Here is a 7,860-nt window from a genome sequence, read left to right as displayed (position 1 = left end):
CCATCTTGCTCCCCTCCCCTGAGGCCCAAGGTGAAATTGCATAAGCAGAACTTGTGCTGATTTGAGTTCCAATCCACGATCCCCACAAATAGCGCAAGTTACCTCCAAAGTATTAAATTGAATCGAGCATGAGAGAACTCACTGAGACTTATGGAGAGAAATATTATGTTAAACTCTGTACAATTGACACAGCTGATTCTTAGTATAACTCAGCCCATTAGTTAAGACATTGTTTTCAGTTCCATTATGGTTATGTTTGAAGTTATCAAATGCTACTGATCATAATCATAACATTGTTGATAAGTTTCACTGGGCTTTGCAAAGAATGCTCTGGCACAATTTCATGCTAAATGACTGACTAAGAAAAAGTCCGAAAGCTGCATTCTAGTATGTAATTCATGTTTTCAAACCCATCCCATTATCAGCAACAAATGCAATCAGTTATTTCACTAGGCAAGGAAAGCTCAGTTACTTAACCTATTGATTCTCCAGGGACAAATCTTGGGGTGGCCTATAATGGTCTTGACTCCCAGCACTAAATAATAAGATCTCCCAGCTGTACTATGCTAGAGCATGATTCGGAGATGCTGGTGTTGGACTGGGGTGTACAAAGTTAAAAATCACACAACACCAGGTCATAGTCCAACAGGTTTAATTGGAAACACACTAGCTTTCGGAGCGACGCTCCTTCATCCACAATCACCTGATGAAGGAGCATCGCTCCGAAAGCTAGTGAGCTTCCAATTAAACCTGTTGGACTATAACCTGGTGTTGTGTGATTTTTAACTTTATGCTAGAGCAGGCACTTATCCAAAATGCCCAGTCATTGAAACCAATAGAAGAGCTCTAAGATCTCCCAGAGAGAATGAGACATGCAACATATAAGATCTTCCAATGAACAGTAATAGTAATCCAGAGCCCCAGGCTAACACTCATAGATGTTTATGGAACAAAAGAAAGCCTTTTGATCATTATATCCAGGTCTATTAAAAAGTACCTGACTACACAAAACCCATTTTCCAGCTCCATAGCTCTGGATAGTGAAGAAGGTGTTTGGTATGCTTTTCTTTATTGGTCAGAGTATTGAGTACAGGAGTTGGGAGGTTATGTTGCAGCTGTACAAGATATTGGTTAGGCCATTGTTGGAATATTGTGTGCAATTCTGGTCTCCTTCCAATCGGATAGATATTGTGAAACTTGAAAGGGTTCAGAAAAGATTTATGAAAATGTAGCCAGGGTTGGAGGATCTGAGCTACAGGGAGAAGCTGAACAGGCTGGGGCTGTTTTCCCTGGAGTATTAGAGGCTGAGGAGTGACCTTATAGAGGTTTACAAAATTATGAGGGGCCCGGATAGGGTAAATAGACAAAGTCTTTTCCTTGGGGTGGCAGTGTCCAGAACTAGAGGACATAGGTTTAGGGTGAGAGGGGAAAGATATAAAAGAGACCTAAGGGGCAACTTTTTCATGCAGAGGGTGGTACATGTATGGAATGAGCTGCCAGAGGATGTGGTGGAGGCTGGTACAATTGCAACATTTAAAAGGCATTTGGATAGGTATATGAATAGGAAGGGTTTGGAGGGATATGGGCTGGGTACTGGCAGGTGGGACTAGACTGGGTTGGGATATCTGGTCGGCATGGACGGGTTGGACCGAAGGGTCTGTTTCTGTACTGTTCATCTCTATGACTCTATAACCTATGGCAATGCAAGTGAATATCTAAATACTGCCTAAATGGTTCAAGAGTTTCGGTCACACTTTCAAGCAGTGAGTTCTAGACTCCCACCACCCTATGAGTGAAAATTATTTCTCGACAGTTCTCCTCTAAGTGATCTACTTCTTTAACTTGAACACCCTAGGTCATTGATCCATCAACTATTGCGAAAAATACCTTTCTATCCACCATATCTATGCTGTTCATTTACGCCTCAATCACATTCCTTTTCATCCTTAACTGGTCCAAAGATAGCACCCATGGCCTGCATAATCGTTCCTCAAAACTCAGACCCTCCAGTCAATGCAGCATCCTGGTAAATCTCTCACTCTGCATGGCATATGGTAAAATTTATCTTTAATAAATGAAAAGAAGTCTGGAAAAAGAAAGCTTGTCAAATAGTGGCTATGTAACCATTGTTGTGTAACGTTCTTTAGGGAAGGAAATCTGCCATCCTTATCTGGTCCGGCCTACTTGTGACTCCAGACCCACAGCAATATGATTAGATCTTAACTGCCCTTTAGGCAATAAACTCCAACCTAGCTAGTGATGCCCATGTCTCATGAGCAAATTTTAAAAAGAAGCAGATGGTGACAATTATTTTCAACAAAGTGCTTAGCCAACCTAAATAGAGAGCTCTCAATCACAGTGTTCCTGTAAAAGAAGTTGTTGTGCTGATACCAAACTGCATCCAGAAGGAGAAGAGGCAAGTCAGACAGCAGGTTATCCTGAAGCATTTCCTACCAGCTGTCTGAAAAGTTCTAGGAGCAGGTCTTTTGCTAATCGTCGCCTTTTAATGTGAAGCATAATGATGGTGCTCACAACATTCACAGTGCTGTGAAAGATCCAATGAAGGTAGGTAATAAAAGAAACATAAAATAAGAGGAAGTCATTTTTAAAAATAATTGCGTGCTATGTGTATCAAGACTCTGGTGTTTGTGCCAGGCTGTCACGTATGAATAGGCCTGTTCATTCATGCAAGTTTGACCAAATATTGACAGTAGTTTCTAGGTTTTAATAAATATTGCCCCTCAGGTTATTGAAATGACCTCAAATTTGTAACTATTGACGCCCAGTGGGTTGACGCCCAGTTCCTAAGTCATTTCTAAATTCGCCTGATTAATAATTTACATGCCAGGCTTCAGCTACACGTATAGTTTGTACAATAAGCTGCACACGTACTTTCATTTTGCTGCTAGTACATGATTAATTTAAAAGGTTCAAATTTTTTTTTACTTTTCTACTTTTATCGCAAACAAAATTGAGAAAAATACTGAGCCACTTTGCCCTATGTTTATGTGGTATTTTCACAACCTTTCTTTTGTAGACCTACAGTGAAAAGATGACTGAGAAATCCACACAAAACTGCCCAGAAGGTTCATAGCTGAAATACAACCCTCACTTCCAATTTTATTGTACTGCTCAATCACTTGTGGATGCATGTGAGGCGTTGAGACCAAAATTTAGTTCTCAAAACATTAGAATTAGAGGCAGGGACAAACAAAGCCAGGTGGGAATGGGTGGGTAAAGGAGGGGGAGGAGACTGGAGTGTAGAGTGAATGAAACAGAGGAATAATAGTGAGGGTCTGTGGGAGTGGACAATGCAATGTAAACTTGGTTAGGGATGAATTTCAGCTCAGTTTTAGGCAATGGATACAATGATCTAGGGACTGTTTTCCTCACAGTGAAGTGGTGAAGGGGAGAAACAGGTAACAGGAGGGCATAGTGGATGGGGCGACGATATGAGACAGGAGAAGGCAGAAGAGGATAGGGAGGGAAATGAGAATAAGGAGCAAACAAGTACAGAGAAGCTTTTAAATGCACCGGGCTGAAATGATTGGATGCGTTGGGGGGCATTTCTGCTCGGTGAAGTAGGTTTCAAAGTGTAAATGTCCAGCCCAATAGTCAAAATGCACTTCCCTTGTCACCTCATTCAAAATATAGTGGGTTATGGACGTTGGATCTCAAAGCCTTTCCATCCACTTATACTGTTATCATTTCCATGACAATAGCAGACCTTGGCAAGAGTCAGTACTGTTTCATGATCTCCTGAACTACTCTGCCACACTTGGGCAAAGAGAATTTTAGGTTGGCTTCCAAACCTTCATTTCTGTACCAAGTGGTCTATCTCTTGCAAGCCTGGTCTTGGTGATATCTTCTTTGTTTGGATTTCAACATCAAATCATCAAATCAGCACGTCCTTTCCACTATAAGAACTTGAAAGAAAATATTTTTCCCTTTCATCAAACCATGTCATTCCCAATTTATGTCCTTCATCCAGTGGCCCAATGCCTGTAGGAATGAAATGAGTTTCAATATTAGAGTCAATGGAAAAAATAATCTATAAATTGAAATGACTGGAGGGACTTAAGCCAGCACAATGAGCCTGTCGTATAACATTAATTCAACATGACTATGCTTAATGGGCCACAGAACATGAATCTTGCCACCTAAATGTGTGTATACAATAGAAGTGTTGTGCCATGGCCATCCAGAATTTCAAAGGTTAAAGAAACCTATCATGAGTTATAAGTTTGCATATAATCAGCAAAAATAGAACATCTTGTGTTTTTTATTAAAAAGTACATGTTTCAGACAAAACTTTTATGTCACTGATTATACTTTGTAATCTGATGATGATGTCTTTTACAATCCTGTGATCTTTGAACCATGGTTTACACATTAGAGACAAGGATTCTGTTGAAGTATGAAACTCAGTTACATTTAACAATGGATTTTTAATTATGTTCAGGCGAGATGTGGTTAATATATAAGGGAAATATTGGGACTTTTGAAAGGTTGTGAATGCGACTAGTTATTCTGATGATGTCATCCTGAAGAATCTCTGAGGAAAGAGAATGGCATTCCCCACCCTTCTGGCCAATTCCTGCAGACTTACCCACTTCTCCCTTTATAGAATGAGTTTCCTTTTTCCAATAAACCTTTTGGCCGCATTTAGAAATACTGTGCGCATGCAGTAAGGTAAAGGCATGTGGATGAATGATATGACTTGATCTGATCCTTATATAGTCACAAGGAATTGGAGAGTAGCTTCACTCTGTGGATGCTAACTATCATCATGGATAATTGTATATCATTTGTCATAGGTGCCGTATGTTTGGTTGTTGGCTGTAACAATCCTTCAGTACCTGAGTATTTGGGTAGATGATGGCCGAGTGGTACTATCACTGGACTATTAATCTAGAGACGCAGGTAATGTTTTGGGGACCTGGGCTCAAATCCCACCAACGAAGATGGTGGAATTTGAATTCAATAAAAATCTGGAATTAAGAGCCAAATGATGATTGTCAGGAAAGACCCATCTGGTTCACTAAAATCCTTTAGGGAAGGAAATCTACTATCTTTATCTGGTCTGGCCTACATGTGACTCCAGACCCATGGCTATGTGGTTGACTCTTAACTGCTCTGTGGGTAATTAGAAGTAGGCAATAATGCTGGCCTAGCCAGCGATGCCCTCACCCATGAATAAAAAAAAAGTCATCCTGAACACTGGGTCATTGATCACAAGCAGTTCAGATATGCCATCTATTTCTTTGCAGGATTTGGTCATTGCTTAGCATCATTTGCCCTACGTTGAACATAGCAGCATAGCATCTTTCCCTGGGCCCGTGTTTGTATGAAAATCTCAAACATGTATTCTTTGTCCTGGTTTCAATTCAGATCACTGTCTGCATATTCGTTGATTATCGTTTTGTACCATTTTCTTCTTCCATCCCAATGATGGTGTCATGCTGATATGGTTGACTGATGAGAGTGTGGGCCAAAGAACTCTGTAAGTATGATCTCTAAAACATGAAAGCTGTTGATGAGGGTAAACTGTTGCAAAAGGAGTAGCATATATCTGTCCGAAAATCTTAACAAGTCATTTTAAATTTAACGACCATGAATTTTACAATATAAACAGTGTATTCCGCAAGACTATTTGATAGAGAGGATATAGGTAATGGGATGAACACCTCATTTTTTACACATTTTGAAAAGGTGTTCTAGGGTGCAGTGGACCATTGCTTGACACAATTTATTTATGTATTCCAAATATACTGAATATAGTGGTCAATGTGTCAACAGCAATTGCACTTTTAGCATCTTGTTGTTCGACAGTGATTTTGATGAAATTGCCAATCATCAGAATGTAATCATGACCTTGGACATGGAACAATTCAATGATAATCTTACACCAGGGTTCAGAAGGAATTTAATGTGGAAGAGCAGTTTTGCCTGATTGCTTGATGTTATTATTATGTTTCACATGACTTGATTAGTTGATTGATGTCCTTATTAATGCTGGGTCAATAAATGAATTCACAAAACAATTTTTTTGTCTTTTTTCAGCACTTTTTAGAATGTGGTCTAGCATACCTTGACATGGAGCTTGACAAATTATGGCATGTTTGTCTTTGAACATTGTATTCTTAGGGAGTCCTAGTTCATCGCTGAATTGCCAGAACAAATACATTTTCTCCAAAACCTTTTGCATACATTTGGAGTACTTGAGGATAATGATTTTTTTGAGCTGTTTGTGATGACATCATCTTATGTAGCTTTCTGACTCTGCTCTACTCAGCTGTGACTGAACTGTATAAGACTAATGTCGCAGTCTGAAGTCTTTAGCGTTGCAACTGATAGGGTTGTTACCTTATGGATGATAAAAATCTGTAGATCTGTGCATAGTGGCAGACCAATGATAGGTTGTTCATTTGTATTAACAATGTAAAAGATTTCAGGTGTCCATCCCAAACAGGTGTATGGACATTTAAGGTGTTTAATATGAATGCATGAGCTTTCTCAACAGTTGTAAGCAGTTAGCTTATTTTGTATGGACTGCACTCCATTGTACCAGTTTCCTGAGGTGTCTCATGTAAGATTCATAAAGGGATAATATTAGCACTGGCACCAGTGTTAATCTTAATGTTTAATATATGTTGATCATTCCTTTTGGTATATCACATGAATGAAGGTAAGGGCTTTAGTATCTATAATAGCCTCAAGGCATGTCCAAATGGCTATGTGCACTGTCTGACGAGAGCTATAATACTGCAGTTACCTCTTGGATTTAATTGATTTGCTTGTGTACCATAGATGGCTCTTCTTCATATGCTGCTATTGAGCAGTGCATTGCACTTTGAATTTCTGCATGTGTTTGGACTTGCTACGCATTTCAGCCCAACATCCACTTGTGCAGTTTTGATGGCATCTGTCGTGAAATGCTGGACACTATACTTGTGGTTGAGAAAAGCTGCAGCTCATACATCTTGATATTCCACTGGATGTTTTGACTACTGCAATAATTCCAGTGTCAAGCACTTGCAATTGCTGCTAGTCTGCTATAATTGCTTAAGGAGTGGCGCTCCGAAAGCTAGTGCATCCAAATAATGTGTTGGATTATAACCTGCTGTTGTCTGATTTTTACCTTTGCTTAGAACTTGTAAACTTCATCTAGAAAATAAACAACATTGTTTGATTTTGTCCAGAAGTGTTTTTTTTTTCTGAAGGACTTGAAGGGTGCACAGACAATAATCAGTTCCAGCTCGGTTAAGTTATCTTCAGAGAAATCGTACTCTGTTGTTTTGCATCAACACCTCCTGATGAACTGGTCAATTATTTCCCCTGGCTGTTAGAGATATGACATGAACTCAAGTTGGTGTATCCTGATTTAAACTTTAATTTGAATTTTTTTTCAGGTCCTTCACAGTCATTGTCGGAGATACTGGAGGATTTTATTATTCTCAGCCCTTAAGTGCTCCAAGCAAGAAGATTGACTGCCTGTCATTTATTGTTAGTTATCTGCTGATTCATAATGTAAAGATTAATTATTTCTTGAAACAACTGAACTTTTATGAGAGTGCCATTGGGTTGTCAGTCCATGGTTTAAATTTCTAACTTTCTGACTTTTGTGATGACTTACACTTGTTTAAAAGATCAACGTAAGAATTTACATTTCAGTGTCGTGATTTTTAAAAGTTTTGTTGGCTTTTCTTTTCCATTAATGCAGCTTTAAGAGTTTCTGCCACTTTTAGAAGTACCTTTGCCCATAGGTGATATTCTTGCCAAAAAGAGGATGATATCATGTACACCTTTTTAAATTATTTTTTATTATTTTACACCTTCATTTTGGAGCAAAGAAAATGT

The 7,860-nt window shown here is 39.0% G+C and overlaps 1 long non-coding RNA gene across 3 annotated transcripts; it reads left to right on the top strand.

The window, feature by feature from the left end:
• The first annotated feature begins 2,490 nt into the window (after positions 1-2,490).
• On the top strand, positions 2,491-7,641 carry LOC148152111 (uncharacterized). Of its 3 annotated transcripts, none has more exons than XR_015757805.1 (3): positions 2,491-2,569; positions 5,392-5,503; positions 6,811-7,184. It is a non-coding gene; the product is annotated as an uncharacterized LOC148152111 (long non-coding RNA). The 3 variants fall into 3 exon arrangements; XR_015757781.1 differs by lacking the exons at positions 2,491-2,569; positions 6,811-7,184 and adding exons at positions 4,768-4,923; positions 7,413-7,641; XR_015757767.1 differs by lacking the exon at positions 2,491-2,569 and adding an exon at positions 4,768-4,923.
• Positions 7,642-7,860: the final 219 nt, after the last annotated feature.

The sequence above is a fragment of the Chiloscyllium plagiosum genome, unplaced genomic scaffold (assembly GCF_037043375.1).
Source record: "Chiloscyllium plagiosum isolate Xiang-an unplaced genomic scaffold, Cpla_swu_hap1 HiC_scaffold_1, whole genome shotgun sequence".
NCBI lineage: Eukaryota > Metazoa > Chordata > Chondrichthyes > Orectolobiformes > Hemiscylliidae > Chiloscyllium > Chiloscyllium plagiosum.
Note: the sequence above shows the minus strand (reverse complement) of the source record. Positions and strands in the feature narration are given on the sequence as shown.